General features: G+C 42.7%; 1 long non-coding RNA gene across 1 annotated transcript in view; it reads right to left on the reverse strand.

Annotated features, from left to right (window-relative positions):
- Nucleotides 1–16,595, reverse strand: part of LOC135217421 (uncharacterized) — a 293,265-nt gene that overhangs the window by 146,018 nt on the left and 130,652 nt on the right. The gene's annotated exons all lie outside the window — the stretch shown is intronic.

Consider the following 16,595-nt stretch of genomic DNA (forward strand, 5'->3'; position numbering starts at 1 on the left):
ACTCTCGATTTAAGATAATAATATTGAGCACTCGAGATTGGAGATAGGGAGAACTCCTTTTTTCAAATACCCACTAAAATAAATAACAAGTGCTGGTGTTTTGCACCAACGAACTGCCAAACAATATTTGAAAAGACGATATGTCGATATTGGTGTCACTCTAAGTAATCCTTCTGGCCAAGATACGAGTATTACGTCCTCACAAAATTCATCGGCCACGCCTCCAATCCTCAACTGGGAGGTAATAATAGATTCGTGATTCAGAATACTAGTTTTATTCCATCTTAAACCTTGTCGTCTACGAACGGCGGCTCCTGAAGGTGTGCTACCCTCTCCAGATATTTAGCATGTCTTTCCGAGATGGGGATGCTGGCCCATTATCTCTTTCTCTGACCTGACTGCAACCTAACACGGACGCACAGGTCTCTGGCTAGCCAAGGAGGCAAGTGCTCTTACCACTGAGGTACTGGGACTATAATAATAACAATAATATGGTGTGGTAAGTCGTATTCAGATTTGGGAAATAATAATAATAATAATAATAATAATAATAATAATAATAATCAATGGTGAAGAAATCCACAGTGGTGTAGGTGTAAACACATAATATATATATATATATATATATATATATATATATATATAATATATATATAATATATACACACATAATATATATATATATAATATATATATATATATATGTATGTATATATATATATATATATATATGTATATATATATATATATATATATATATATATATATATATATATATATTATAAACGAGATCTTCCGAGCAAACTGTTCGAATCTTAAATTGAAGAGAAGCGAACAGGTTCTCGAAAGCTCTCGTCTCTATATATATATACATATATATTAATATATATATATATATATTTACTATATATATATATATAGTATACGTATATATATATATATATATATATATATATATATATATATATATATATATATATATATTTACACTTACACCACTGTAGATTTCTTCACCATTTTTAGTTACTCATGATATTATGAGATTTTTATCAATAATAATAATAATAATAATAATAATAATAATAATAATAATAATAATAAATAATAATAATAATAATAATAATAATAACAATAAGTATCACTCATTGATGTCGCAATACCATGGGACACCAGAGTTGAAGAGTAATAACAAAGATGTGAGATATGCCAGTGGAAATTGTACCCATAATCATAGGAACACTAGGCACGATCCCAAGATCCCTGAAAAGGAATCTGGAAAAACTAGAGGCTGAAGTAGCTCCAGGACTCATGCAGAAGTGTGTGCTCCTAGAAACAGCGCACAGTGTAAGAAAAGTAATGGACTTCTAAGGAGGCAGGTCACAACCCAGAACCCCACTATAAATACCACCCAGTCGAATTGGAGGACTGTGATAAGACCAAAAAAAAAAAAAAACAGTAATAATAATAATAATATTATAAATTCGTGACCGACTTGAAAAAGGAAACGTTAGACCCGCTACAAAGAACCTTTGAAGTTTTGCCACTGCATTCATTCGTGAAGAAGTGTTCGATTAAATTGCACATATTTATATTTATGAATTAAATCATTATGAGGCGGCAGTAACCTTTCTTAACCCTTCATAGTGAATCTCAGGAATTTAAACAATTTTGCAATGAATTTCCTTTTTATGAACTTAGCGAGACAGAAATTAACTAAAATCTCGAATGTAATAAACGTAAAATCCAGTAGCCTACCTATACTGGTTCTTCTACGAAAATCGAACTGGTACTTTAAAACTTCATTAAAAACTAAACATAGGAATACCTCCGTGTCTTTCACAACACAGCCCTCAACGGAGTTTTCCTCATAATTAAAGCTCAAATTCAATTCGTTACTAAAGGAGAGAAACCAAGTCCCATCCACCGACCACCCCCCCCCCCCCCCTTCCCCTTTCCCCAGTCACATCACAGGAGAATAAGAGACACGCATCTCGTCCATTTCGGAAGTGGGCGAAATATATCAAAGGTAACTGGGTCTCTCGGAAACTAGTATGACACGGCCATGGCATCTAGCAACTGGCTGCTGATAACGTATCTTTTGATGTCAACAAGCGTTGATAAAGCAAGGTGTGGAAACTGGAAGAAGTGGAGGGAGGATGGGAGAACGAGGTAGAAACGACGGCGAAAATATGGAAAAAAAAACGAATAACGGTGCAAAGGAATATCGCAAATGGAGATGATATAGCGCTCAGGACATACTTCCCGGTTTCTCATTTTCTATTGTGAAAGAAGGCGAAGAGCACAATTGGCTACAAAGACTAATAGTGGAATTAAAACATTTATAAGGAAAGAATAAAATCTACGGAGATAGTTCCAGCGTTTCCATTTACAAAGCTCGGATAGATAACGGAAATGTAAGAGAAAAAATCATCTACGAATGTTTTCATTCTGATCTTGGACTAAACATAGTGAATCAGTTGATCTTCACGAACAGAAAAAAAGAGGAGGAAAATAAAGACGGTAAAATGGATGACGAAAATGAAATAAAGAGAAAGAAAAAAAAGAGTAAGAGCGAACAACCCTCCCCTTGAAAAACAGAACCAATAAAACTCGAAAATACATCCTCCAATACAACCCTGAGGACATCTCAGCTCCTCGGCGCAGTTCTAAACAGCATTTGACATCAATAACTGAATGGACTGGAAAGGAAGGATTGGACGAGGACGTTGAGAGAGAGAGAGAGAGAGAGAGAGAGAGAGAGAGAGAGAGGATACCTTGAATAGCACACATATTACCATCCGAAAACTAATAACGGGAAACGCGTCATTCATTAAAACCCCGCAACACACACACAAACACTTTCGACCTATATGAACTTGCATCGCACATTTATTGCAAAAACGTTGTTCACTGAAACTGGCACAACACACACACACACACACACACAAACTTTCAAGCATTATCAGGTGCGTCTTGCCATTCCGAAATTGACAGCAACCTGTATGTCATTCATCAAGGAATCGCTTCGGTCTTGGTATGTCCTCTACTTTACAAAGGTGCCTCTTGTATCGCAACGTCTTCGTTTATGTGGAGTACCGATGCAGACTCAGTGAGAGTTCGCAGAAAACATGAAGGCAAATATCATTTGCAAGAGTCTGAGGTAGTTTCTATATTTGCTTTGGTCTTATATATTTTATTGCGGTTGCAGAGACATGAAATAATATACCTGCCCAGAGTAAATCAACATATTCAGCATCACGGCGAAATTTTCCTTAATAGTCTAGAATCCCAGAAAAGTCAAGTTTCCCGTACGTCAAACATTGTCCCTAAATTGATCGCGATGCGCAATAGCTTCTCAGCTTTTAATTACTGCTCCTGCTATTAATCAACGTACCTGCTCACAGGAAAAAGTTTCTACCATTCGTATCATAGAGAAACTTTCTAGTTTTTTTTTATTAGAGCCACCAAAAGCAACACTGTAACTACACAGATATCTAATTTCAGGAAGATTAGAACCCTATTATCCCTGACTTTATACCATGCAATCAATAAATTTCCAAATAAAGCTACAAATCGCACCACAATACAATTAAATCTCATTTGCCTTAACATTTTTTTCCCTTTCGAGCATACGTCATGCATTATTTCACATAACAAAACAGCGATACTGCTTTTGAAGGCACGCTAACCCCACGATCTCACATGCAGGTCAATCGATTGTCATGCCTTCATGGTACAGACTCGAGGTAATCGATTCATGTCTAAGTATCTGAGAAACCGGGATAACGTGGTCAAGGCCAGGGAGATGATTAATGATTGACAAAGAAAATTCATGTCGTGTCAGCAGCAAACGTCATCGAGACTGAAACAGTGAGATGACAAAGCGATTCCAAAATAATATTGAAAAATATAGCACGGATTTGTAAAGCAATTTGACAGTGAAAACAATACAAGATGAATATAATAATAATAATAATTAAAGATAATTACTGTTGAAACAGCAATCGTTGAAAACAAACTGCTCTAATCGAGGGACTCCTCCCAATAATAATAATAATAATAATAATAATAATAATAATAATAATAATAATAATAATAATAATCACCGTCATCAAAGGATCAGTCAAAAGAACACTCTTGCTTGTTGCTGACCTTTCGTATACAAAAAGAAGGATAGACCTGAAATATTTGGCTTATGTCCTCAATACTGTACCGGTAATGAATATGACCCTTCATAAACTTAATCTATATTTTTATGCGGTAACATAATTCAGAAACGAAAAAGATAATACTCCTCTAATTCAAAACGCACGTGCCACAAACATTTTCTTCTCATTATTTTTAAATGCATGAACCGAGCTGAATCAGCTGCAATAACCGTGTGAGCTGAGCTATGAAGAAAATCCAGATCTACGAGCCATTCTCGGGATTCACTTCGGCAAGAAAGTTTTCTCCGCCATTCCCACAATTCACTTTAGCAAGGGAGTTTTTCTCTGCCATTCCCACGATTCACTTTAGCAAGGGAGTTTTTCTCTGCCATTCCCCAAATTCACTTTAGCAAGGGAGTTTTTTTCTCTGCCATTTTCCCACGATTCACTTTGACAAGGGAGTTTTTCTCTGCCATTCCCACGATTCACTTTGGCAAGGGAGTTTTTCTCTGACATTCCCACGATTCACTTTGGCAAAGGAGTTTTTCTCTGCCATTCCCAGGATTCACTTTGGCAAGGGAGTTTTCCTCCACCATTCCCAGGATTCACTTTGGCAAGGGAGTTTTCCTCCGCCATTCCCAGGATTCACTTTGGCAAGGGAGTTTTTCTCTGCCATTCCCACAATTCACTTTGGCAAGGGAGTTTTTCTCTGCCATTCCCAGGATTCACTTTGGCAAGGGAGCTTTTCTCTGCCATTCACGATTCCCACTTTGCAAGGGAGTTTTTCCTCCACATTTCCCACGGATTCTTTGGCAAGGGAGTTTTTCCTCCTGACCATTCCCACGCATTTCACCCTATTGGCAAGGGAGTTCCTTTCAACCATTCACGGAATTTTCTTTGGAAGGAGTTTTTCTCTGACATTCCAGGGTTTTCAATTTGCAGGAGGGTTCCTCCTTGCCATTCAAGGGATCACTAGGCAAGGGAGTTTTCCTCCTACCATTCCCAGGGATTTTTCACTTTGGAGGGTTTCCTTTCTGGCCAATTCCCAAGGGATTCACTTTTTGCAAGGGAGTTTTTCTCTGACATTCCCAGGGTTCACTTTGGCACAAGGAGTTTTTCTGCTTATTCCCCAGGATTTCACTTGGCAAAGGAGTATTACCTCCACCATTCCCAGATTCCTTTGGCAAAGGAGTTTTTCCTTCCACATTCACCAGGATTCACTTGGCAAAGGTCAGTTTTCATCTGCATTCCGAATCACTTAAGGCAGGAGTTATTCCTCCACCAATTCCCCGATCTCCAACTTTGGCAAAGAGGAGTTTTTCATCTGCCTATTCCCACAATTCATATGGCAAGGGAGTTTTTCTACGCCATACCAGGATCACTTTGCAGGGAGTTTATCCTCCACCATCAACGAATTCCTTTGGACAAGGAGTTATTTCTACTGAAATATCCACAATTCCACTTATGCGCAAGGGGAAGTTTCTATTGAATTCCCACGGATTCCCTTTGGCAAGGGGTTTTTTCTTGAACATATCCACGATATCCCTTTGGCAAAGAGAGTTTTCTATTTGCCATCCCAGGATTCACTTTGGCAAGGGAGTTTTCCTCCACCATTCCCACGATTCCCTTTGGCAAGGGAGTTTTTCTCTGACATTCCCACGATTCACTTTGGCAAGGGAGTTTTCCTCCACCATTCCCAGGATTCACTTTGGCAAGGGAGTTTTCCTCCACCATTCCCACGATTCCCTTTGGCAAGGGAGTTTTTCTCTGACATTCCCACGATTCACTTTGGCAAGGGAGTTTTCCTCCACCATTCCCACGATTCCCTTTGGCAAGGGAGTTTTCTCTGAATTTCACGATTCACTTAGGCAAGGGGTTTTCCTCCACATTCCCAGATTCACTTTGGCAAGGAGAGTTTTCCTCCACATTCCCACAATTCTCTGTAGTAAGGGAGTTTGTCTATTTTCCTTCGCCATTCCCACAATTCTCTCTAGTAAGGGAGTTTCCTCTGCATTCCCACAATTCTCTCTAGTAAGGGAGTTTCTTTCCTCTGGCCATTTTCGCAATTTTTCTCTAGGGTAGGGAAGGGTTTTTCCTCTTGCCATTCCCAGGATTTAACTTTGCAAGGGAGTTCTCTGAAACATTACCAAGGGATCACTTTGGCAAGGGAGTTTTTCTCTGCCATTCCCAGGATTCACTTTGGCAAGGGAGTTTTCCTCTGCCATTCCCAGGATTCACTTTGGCAAGGGAGTTTTTCTCTGACATTCCCAGGATTCACTTTGGCAAGGGAGTTTTTCCTCTGCATTCCCAGGATTCACTTTGGCAAGGGAGTTTTTCTTTCCGGCACAATTTTCCCAGGGATTCACTTTGGCAAAGGGAGTTTTTCTCCGTGACATTCCCAGGATTTTCACTTTGGCAAAGGGAGTTTTTCCTCTTGACATTACCAAGGGAGTTTTTCACCCTTTCGCAAGGGAGTTTTTTTCTCTGCCATTCCCAGGATTCACTTTGGCAAGGGAGTTTTCCTCTGCCATTCCCAGGATTCACTTGGCACAGAGTTTTCATCTCTGCCATTCACCAGGATTCACTTTGGGCAAGGGAGTTTTTTTTCTCTGCCATTCAGGTCACTTTGGCAAGGGAGTTTTTCTTGCCATTCCAGGATCGTAACTTTGCAAGGGAGTTTTTCTCTGCCATTCCCAGGATTCACTTTGGCAAGGGAGTTTTTCTCTGCCATTCCCAGGATTCACTTTGGCAAGGGAGTTTTTCTCTGACATTCCCAGGATTCACTTTGGCAAGGGAGTTTTTCTCTGCCATTCCCAGGATTCACTTTGGCAAGGATTTTTCTTGCATTCCCCAGGAATTCACTTTGGCAAGGAGTTTTTCTCTGCCATTCCCAGGATTCACTTTGGCAAGGGAGTGTTCTCTGCCATTCCAGGATTCACTTTGGCAGGGGAGGATTTTCTCTGACATTCCAGGATTCACTTTGGCAGGAGTGTTATCACCATCCCAGGATTCACTTTGGAAAGGGAGTTTTTTTTTGTTTCCGGCCGGGCCATTTTATTCAGGAATTTTTTCACCCTTTTGGCATTTTTTAGGGAGGATTTTTCCCTCGGCCATTCCCAAGGATTCTTGGCAAGGGAGTTTTTTCTCCATCCCAGTTTTTTTCAGGATTTCACTTTAAGCAAGGGAGTTTTTCTCTAGCCATTTCAGGGGATTTTTCACATTTAGGCAGGGAAGGGTTTTCTCCGGACATTTCAACCAATTCCCACTTTCAAGGGCCAGGAGGTTTTCTACTTCCCATTCCCAGAATTTTTTCCACCCTTTGCAAGGGAGTCCTCCAGACATTTCAGGAATTCACTTTGGCAAGCAAAGGGAGTTTTTTCTGCAATTTTGCCATTCCCAGGAATTCACTTTGGCCAAGGGCGGTTAGTTTTTCCCCTCTGCCATTTCCCACAATTCCATTTGGGCCAAGGGGTTTTCCTCTGCCTTATTCCCAACCAATTCCCACTTTGGCCAAAGGAAGGGTTTTTTCTTCCTTGCCAACCTCCCACCGATTCCACCTGTTGGGCCAAGGGAGTTTTCCTCTGGCCATTCCCACAATTCAACCTTTGGCCAAGGAAGTTTTTCTTCCTGGCCATTCCAAAGGAATTTTCCACCCCCCTTTGGCAAGGAGTTTTCCTCCTTGCCATTCCCACAATTCACTTAGGGTAAGGGAGTTTTCCTCTGCCATTCCCACAAATTCACTCAAAGCAAGGGAGTTTTCCTCCGACCCATTCCCACAAATCTCTCCCTTAGTAATTTTGGGAGTTTTCCTCTGCCATTCCCACAATTCACGTCTAGTAAAGGGAGTTTTCCTCCACCATTCCCACAATTCTACTAGGGCAGGGTAGTTTCTCCCCACCATTCCCACAATTAATTCCAAGCAAGGGGTTTTCCTCCTGCCCCCATTCCCACAATTCTCCTAGTAAGGGAGTTTTTGTTCCCTCTTGCCATTCCCACAATTCTCTTAGTAAGAGTTTTCCCTCGGCCATTCCCTACAATTCCCGACCTGTAAGGGAGTTTTTCCTCCACCATTCCACAAATTTTTTTCTCTTTTGTTCCTCCTATAGAATAAGGAGTTTTCCTCTGCCAATTTTCCACCCAAAATTCCTCCTAATAAGGGAGTTTCCTGCCATTTCCCACAATTCGCTCAAGTAAGGGAGTTTTCTCGCCATTCCACCAAACAATTCAACTATTTAGTAAGGGAGTTTTTTCCTCAACCAATCCACAAATCCACCCTTAGGGAAAGGAGGGAGTTTTCCCCTCCAACCTATTCCCACAATTCTACTCCTATTCCCAAGGGTAGTTTTCCTCCACCCATTTTTTCCCACAATTATCCTCTAGTAAGGGAGTTTTCCTCTGCCATTCCCACAATTCTCTCCTTAGTAAGGGAGTTTTCCTCACCCATTCCACCAATTTTCCCTCTTTAGTAAGGGAGGGCCTTTCCTTCCACCCAATTCCCACATTCTCTAGTTTAAGGAGTTTTCTCTGCCATTTCCCCAATTCTCCTTAAGTAAGGGAGTTTTCCTACAACATCCCAACAATTTTCCTCTTACTTCGTTTAAGTGGGAGCCTTTCCCACAATTCACTCTAGTAAGGGAGTTTTTCCTCCGCCATTCCCACCAATTCTCTCTTAGTTAGAGTTTTCCTCACCATTCCCACAATTCTCTCTAGCAAGGGAGTTTTCCTCGCCATTCCCACATTCACCTCAGTAAGGATTTTCCTCCGCCATTCCACATATCTTTTCTAGAAGGGAGTTCCTCAGGGATTTTTCCCACAATTTTCCGTTCCCTACTCTAGCAAGGGAGTTTTCCTCCGCCATTCCCACAATTCACTCTAGTAAGGGAGTTTTCCTCCACCATTCCCACCATTCTCTCTAGTAAGGGTTTTGTTCCTCCGCCATTCCCACAATTCACTCAAGCAAGGACCTGTTTTGCCATCCCAATTCTCTCTAGCAAGGGAGTTTTCCTCCACCATTCCCACAATTCTCTCTAGCAAGGGAGTTTTCCTCCGCCATTCCCACAATTCACTCTAGCAAGGGAGTTTTCCTCCGCCATTCCCACAATTCACTCTAGCAAGGGAGTTTTCCTCTGCCATTCCCACAATTCTCTCTAGCAAGGGAGTTTTCCTCCGCCATTCCCACAATTCACTCAAGCAAGGGAGTTTTCCTCTGCCATTCCCACAATTCTCTAAGCAAGGGAGTTTTCCTCCGCCATTCCCACATTCATCAAGCATTTTCCTAGCCTTTTCCCACAATTCTCAAGCAAGGGAGTTTTCCTCCGCCATTCCCACAATTCTCTCTAGCAAGGGAGTTTTCCTCCGCCATTCCCACGATTCCCAGGAAGGGAGTTTTTCCTCCGCCATTCCCACAATTCACTCTAGCAAGGGAGTTTTCCTCCGCCATTCCCACAATTCACTCTAGCAAGGGAGTTTTCCTCCGCCATTCCCACAATTCACTCTAGCAAGGGAGTTTTCCTCCGCCATTCCCACAATTCATTCTAGCAAGGGAGTTTTCCTCCGCCATTCCCACAATTCATTCTAGCAAGGGAGTTTTCCTCCGCCATTCCCACAATTCATTCTAGCAAGGGAGTTTTCCTCCACCATTCCCACAATTCTCTCTAGCAAGGGAGTTTTCCTCCGCCATTCCCACAATTCATTCTAGCAAGGGAGTTTTCCTCCACCATTCCCACAATTCACTCTAGCAAGGGAGTTTTCCTCCGCCATTCCCACAATTCACTCAAGCAAGGGAGTTTTCCTCCGCCATTCCACAATTCTCTCTAGTCAGGGAGTTTTCCTCCGCCATTCCCACAATTCACTCAAGCAAGGGAGTTTTCCTCCGCCATTCCCACAATTCTCTCTAGCAAGGGAGTTTTCCTCTGCCATTCCCACAATTCACTCTAGCAAGGGAGTTTTCCTCCACCATTCCCACAATTCACTCTAGCAAGGGAGTTTTCCTCCGCCATTCCCACAATTCACTCTAGCAAGGGAGTTTTCCTCCACCATTCCCACAATTCTCTCTAGTAAGGGAGTTTTCCTCCACCATTCCCACAATTCACTCTAGCAAGGGAGTTTTCCTCTGCCATTCCCACAATTCTCTCTAGCAAGGGAGTTTTCCTCCACCATTCCCTCCCACAATTCTCTCTTGTTAGGGAGTTTTTCCTCTGCCATTCCCACAATTCAATTCCTCTATCAAGGGAGTTTTCCTCCGCCATTCCCACAATTCACTCTAGCAAGGGAGTTTTCCTCCGCCATTCCCACAATTCTCTCTAGCAAGGGAGTTTTCCTCCGCCATTCCCACAATTCTCTCTAGCAAGGGAGTTTCCTCTCCTATTCCCACCCACAATTCTCTCTAGCAAGGGAGTTTTCCTCTGCCATTCCCACAATTCTCTCTAGCAAGGGAGTTTTCCTCCACCATTCCCACAATTCACTCTAGCAAGGGAGTTTTCCTCTGCCATTCCCACAATTCTCTCTAGCAAGGGAGTTTTCCTCTGCCATTCCCACAATTCTCTCTAGCAAGGGAGTTTTCCTCTGCCATTCCCACAATTCACTTTAGCAAGGGAGTTTTCCTCTGCCATTCCACATTTCACAGCAATTAGTTTTCCCTCCGCCATTCCCACAATTCTCTCTAGCAAGGGAGTTTTCCTCTGCCATTCCCACAATTCTCTCTAGCAAGGGAGTTTTCCTCTGCCATTCCCACAATTCTCTCGGTATTGGGAGGGATTTTTCCCTCCGCCAGGGTTCCCACCAATTCCTCTCTAGCAAGGGAAGTTTTCTCCACCATTCCCACAATTCTCTCTAGCAAGGGATTTTCCTCCACCATTCCCAGGATTAACTTTGGCAAGGGAGTTTTCCTCTGCCATTCCCACAATTCTCTCTAGCAAGGGAGTTTTCCTCCGGCCATTCCTTCCACCCCTTCCCACAATTCTCTCTAGTAAGGGAGTTTTCCTCTGCCCATTCCCACAATTCTCTAGCAAGGGATCCTCCTTCGCAAGGGAGTTTTCCCCTCCGCCATTCCCCCAATTCTCTCTAGTAAGGGAGTTTTCCATCCGCCATTCCACAATTTCTCTCTAGGCAAGGGAGTTTTCCTCCACCATTCCCACAATTCTCTCTAGCAAGGGAGTTTTCCCTCCACATTCCCACAATTCTCTCTAGCAAGGGAGTTTTCCTCCTCCAATCCCCACAATTCTCTCTAGCAGGGAGTTTTCCTCTGCCATTCCCACAATTCTCTCTAGCATGGGAGTTTTCCTCATTCATTCCCACAATTCTCTCTGTAAGGGAAGTTTTTCCCTCTTCCATTCCCACAATTCCTCGCTAAGAAGGGAGTTTTGAGTTTTCCTCACCATGGCCATTTTTCCGCCATTCTCTCTAGTAGGGAGTTTTCCTCCACCATTCCCCACAATTCTCTCTAGTAAGGGAGTTTTCCTCCACCATCCACAATTCTCTCTAGCCTCTCCAAGCAAGGGATTTTTCCTCCGCCATTCCCACAATTCTCTTTAAGGGGAGTTTTCTCCGCCATTCCCAAAATTCCTCTAGTAAGAGTTTTCCTCAACCATCCCCACAATTCTTTTCCCCTTTCCCTTTCAGCCAAGGGAGTTCCCCCACCATTCCCACAATTTCCCTCTCTAGGCAAGGGAGTTTTCCTCTGCCATTCCCACAATTTCCTCTAGAAAGGGAGTTTCTCTCCCATTCCCACCAATTCCTCTAAAGAGGGATTTTCCTCCACCGTTCCCCACAATTTCCTCTAGTAAGGGAGTTTTCCTCTGCCATTCCCACATTCACTCTAGTAAGGGAGATTTCCTCCACCATTCCCACATTCCTTCAGTTAAGGGAAGTTTTCCTACCACCCATTCCCACCAATTCTTCTATGTTAAGGTGAGTTTTCCTCCCATTCCACAATCCCCTCAAGAAGGGAAGGTTCTCCCCATTTCCCCCAATTCTCTCTTAGTAAGAGTTTTCCTCTGCCATTCCCCCAAAAAACAATTCCTCTAGGAAGGAGTTTTCCTCTTCCATTCCCACGAATTCTCCTTCCCTTAGGGAAGGGAGGTTTCCTCCGCCATTCCCACAATTTCCTCTAAGAAGGGAAGGTTTTTCCTCACCCATTCCCACAATCTCTTGGATAAGTAAGGGAGTTTTCCTCTGCCATTCCACAACCCCAATTAAATACAGAACTAATTGCAAAAAACCCCAAAAAAACCCCAATTTCTCTCTAGTAAGGGAGTTTTTCCTCTGCCATTCCCACAATTAATCTGCAAGGGAGTTTCCTCCGCCATTCCCACAATTCCTCTAGAAGGGAGTTTTTCCTCCACCATTCCCACATTTCTCTCTAGTAAGGGAGTTTCCATTGCCTTTTATTCCCACAATCACTCAAGCGATTGGAGTTTTCCTCCACATTCCCACAATTCACTCTGGTAATGTAGTTTTCCTCTGCCATTCCCACATTTCACTCTAGTAAGGGAGATTTCCTCTGCCATTCCCACATTCTCTAGAAGGGGATTTTCCTCCGCCAATTCCCACATTACTCTTAGTAAGGGAGATTTCCTCCACCATTCCCACAATTCACTCTAGTAAGGGAGTTTTCCTCTGCCATTCCCACATTTCACTCTAGTAAGGGAGATTTCCTCCGCCATTCCCACATTTCACTCTAGTAAGGGAGATTTCCTCCACCATTCCCCAACAATTCTCTCTGTAAGGGAGTTTTCCTCCTCTGCCCATTCCCAAAAAATCTCTCTAGTTAAGGGAGTTTTGCCTCCACCATTCCCACAATTCTCTTCTAGTAAGGGAGCTTTTCCTCCACCATTCCCACATTTAAATTCTCTCTAGTAACCTCCACCATGCCCACAATTCTCTCTAGCAAGGTAGTTTTTCCTCCACCATTGCCCACAATTCTCTCTAGCAGGTAGTTTTCCTCCACCATTCCCACAATTCTCTAAGCAAGGTAGTTTTCCTCCACCATTCCCCACAATTCTTTATTAGTAAGGGGAGTTTTCCTCCACCATTCCCACAATTCACTCTAGTAAGGGAGATTTCCTCCACCATTCCCACAATTCACTCTAGTAAGGGAGTTTTCCTCCACCATTCCCACATTTCACTCTAGTAAGGGAGATTTCCTCCACCATTCCCACATTTCACTCTAGTAAGGAGTTTTTTTCCTCCACCATTCCCACAATTCTCTCTAGTAACCTCCACCATTCCCACATAATTCTCTCTGGCAAGGGAGTTTTCCTTTACCATTCCCACAATTCTCTCTGGCAAGGGAGTTTTCCTTTACCATTCCCACAATTCTCTCTGGCAAGGGAGTTTCCTCCCTCCACCATTCCCACAATTGTTCTAGTAAGGGGAGTTTTCCTCTGCCATTCCCACATTTCACTCTAGTAAGGGAGATTTCCTCTGCCATTCCCACATTTCACTCTAGTAAGGGAGATTTCCTCCGCCATTCCCACAATTCACTCTAGTAAGGGAGATTTCCTCCACCATTCCCACATTTCACTCTAGTAAGGGAGATTTCCTCCACCATTCCCAAATTCACTCTAGTAAGGGAGATTTCCTCCACCATTCCCACAATTCACTCTAGCAAGGGAGTTTTCCTCCGCCATTCCCACAGTTCACTCTAGTAAGGGAGATTTCCCTGCCATTCCCCATTCCTTCTCTAAGAAGGGTTTTTAACCCCATTCCCACAATTCACTCTAGTAAGGGAGATTTCCTCCACCATTCCCACAATTCACTCTAGTAAGGGAGATTTCCTCCACCATTCCCACAATTCATCAAGCAAGGGAGGTTTTCCTCTGCCATTCCTCAATTCTATCTAAGTGGGAGTTTCCTCCACTTCCCACAATTTCACTCTAGTAAGGGGAGTTTTCGTCCACCATTCCCACAATTCACTCAAGCAAGGGAGTTTTACCTCTCCGTTCCCACAATTCTCTCTGAAAGGGAGTTTTCCTCCGCCATTCCCACAATTCACTCTAGTAAGGGAGATTTCCTCCGCCATTCCCACATTTCACTCTAGTAAGGGAGATTTCCTCCACCATTCCCACAATTCACTCTAGTAAGGGAGATTTCCTCCACCATTCCCCGCAATTCTCTTAGTAAGGGAGTTTGTCCACCTTCCCACAATCACTCAAGCAAGGGAGTTTTCCTCTCCTTCCCTCAATTTCTCTAGTAAGGAGTTTTCCTCCGCCATTCCCCACAATTCCCTCTAGTAAGGGGTTTTTCCTCCACCATTCCACAATTCCTCTAGTAGGGGAGTTTTCTCACATTCCCACCTTCACTCAAGCAAGGGAGTTTTCCTCTGGCCAGTTCCCCACCAATTCAATCAAGTAAGGGGAGTTTCTCCTGCCATTCCCACAATTCTTCTAGTAAGGGAGTTTTTCCTCCACCATTCCCACAATTCACTCCTAGTAAGGGAGTTTTCCACCATCCCACAATTCAATCAAGTAAGGGAGTTTTCCTCCCACCATTCCCCAATTCACTCTAGTAAGGGAGTTTTCTCCACCATTCCCACAATTCACTCTAGTAAGGAGTTTTCCTCCCACCATACCCGACATTCACTCAAGCAAGGGAGTTTTTCCTCTGCCATTTCCCACAATTCTCTCTAGTAAGGGAGTTTTTCCTCTGCCATTCCCACAATTCTCTCTAGTAAGGGAGTTTTTCTCCACCTTCCAAATTCACTCTAGTAAGGGAGTTTTCCTCCACCATTCCCACATTCACTCTAGTAAGGGTTTTTTTTCCCACCATTCCTCCCAAGGGATTTTACTCTAGTGGGTTGGGTTTTCCTCCACCATTCCCAAATTCCACTCTAGAAGGGAGTTTTTTTCCCTCCACCATTCCCAACAATTCTCTAGTAAGGGAGGTTTCTCCACCAATTCCCAACAATTCACTCAAGCAAGGGATTTTCCTCTGCCAATTCCCCAATTCCTCCTCTAGTAAGGGAGTTTTCCTCATTCCACCCACAAATTCATCTAGGAAGGGAGTTTTTTCTCCACCATTCCCACAATTATTCCACCCCCCCCCTTTTCTAAGTAAAGGGAGTTTTCTCCACCATTCCCACAGTTCACTCTAGTAAGGGAGATTTCCTCCACCATTCCCACAGTTCACTCTAGTAAGGGAGTTTTCCTCCGCCATTCCCACAATTCACTCTAGCAAGGGAGTTTTCCTCCGCCATTCCCACAATTCACTCTAGAGGGCGTTTTCTCCACCATTTCCCACAATTCACTCTAGAAGGGGAGTTTTTCCAAACCACCATTCCCAACCAATTGGGCACTCTAATAAGGGAGTTTTCCTCCACCATTCCCACAATTTCTCTCTAGTCAGGGAGTTTTCCTCTGTTCCCTTCCCTTCTTCTCCTAGTAAGGGAAGTTTTCCTCTGCCATTCCCCACAATTCACCTCTAGGGAAGGTGTTTTCCTCCAACCATTCCCACAATTCACTCTATTAAGGGGTTTTTCCTCTGCCATTCCCACCAATTCTCTCTATAAGGGAGTTTTCCTCCCACCATTACCCCAATTCATCTTAGCTAGCAAGTTTTTCTCTGGCTTCCCAGGATTCCTTTGGCAAGGGAGTTTTCCTCCGCCATTCCAATGATTCACTTTGGCAAGGGTGTTTTTTTCTGCCATTCCCAGGATTCACTTTGGCAAGGGAGTTTTTCACTCCACCATTCCCAGGATTCACTTTGGCAAGGGAGTTTTTCACTCCACCATTCCCAGGATTCACTTTGGCAAGGGAGTTTTTCTCCGTCATTCACGGGATTAATTTAGCCTACATTTTTTCAAAACGATATCTATACCTAATATGGAGTTACATTTAACCACTCGACCTAAAAATAATATCGGTAATTTTGCTCAAGATATATCGTCGATTGAGTGTATAAAAGATAAGGATTCAGTACACTATACACATACATACATACATATAGGTCCCAGTGATGTGACATACATTTCATTTATATTTCAGTGTATGTGATATCCATTCATTTACTGTTTGTTTATATATATTATATATAAGATTATATTATATATATATATATATATATATATATATTATATATATAATTATAATATCCTTACAGCTTTCTGGCGAGAATACAAGTGAACTTGCGAAGCGTGGGCAAAGGGATCGCAGATTTTATCGGAACTACACTGAGAGCTTGCATACAACTTCTCAAGGGGTAATATGCCAGAGCGTGCAAGCAATTAAAGATCAAAGAAGTGTTGGGAATTAAAGGCCAACATGCAAAGGCAAACAGTTCGTCAGACTAATGAAGAAAAAATTAACTTGCAGAAGAGACTGACGTTTAGCTTGAGATATACAGCATTTCGCTAGGAATGATGTATTGTGCATTTTGAAACTATATCCTAATGGTAAAATATTTACTGCACCACAAACTTTGAAGCCTTAACAATATTGATTAATTACTTAA

Source organism: Macrobrachium nipponense, chromosome 7 (genome assembly GCF_015104395.2).
Source record: "Macrobrachium nipponense isolate FS-2020 chromosome 7, ASM1510439v2, whole genome shotgun sequence".
NCBI classification, from domain to species: Eukaryota; Metazoa; Arthropoda; class Malacostraca; order Decapoda; family Palaemonidae; genus Macrobrachium; species Macrobrachium nipponense.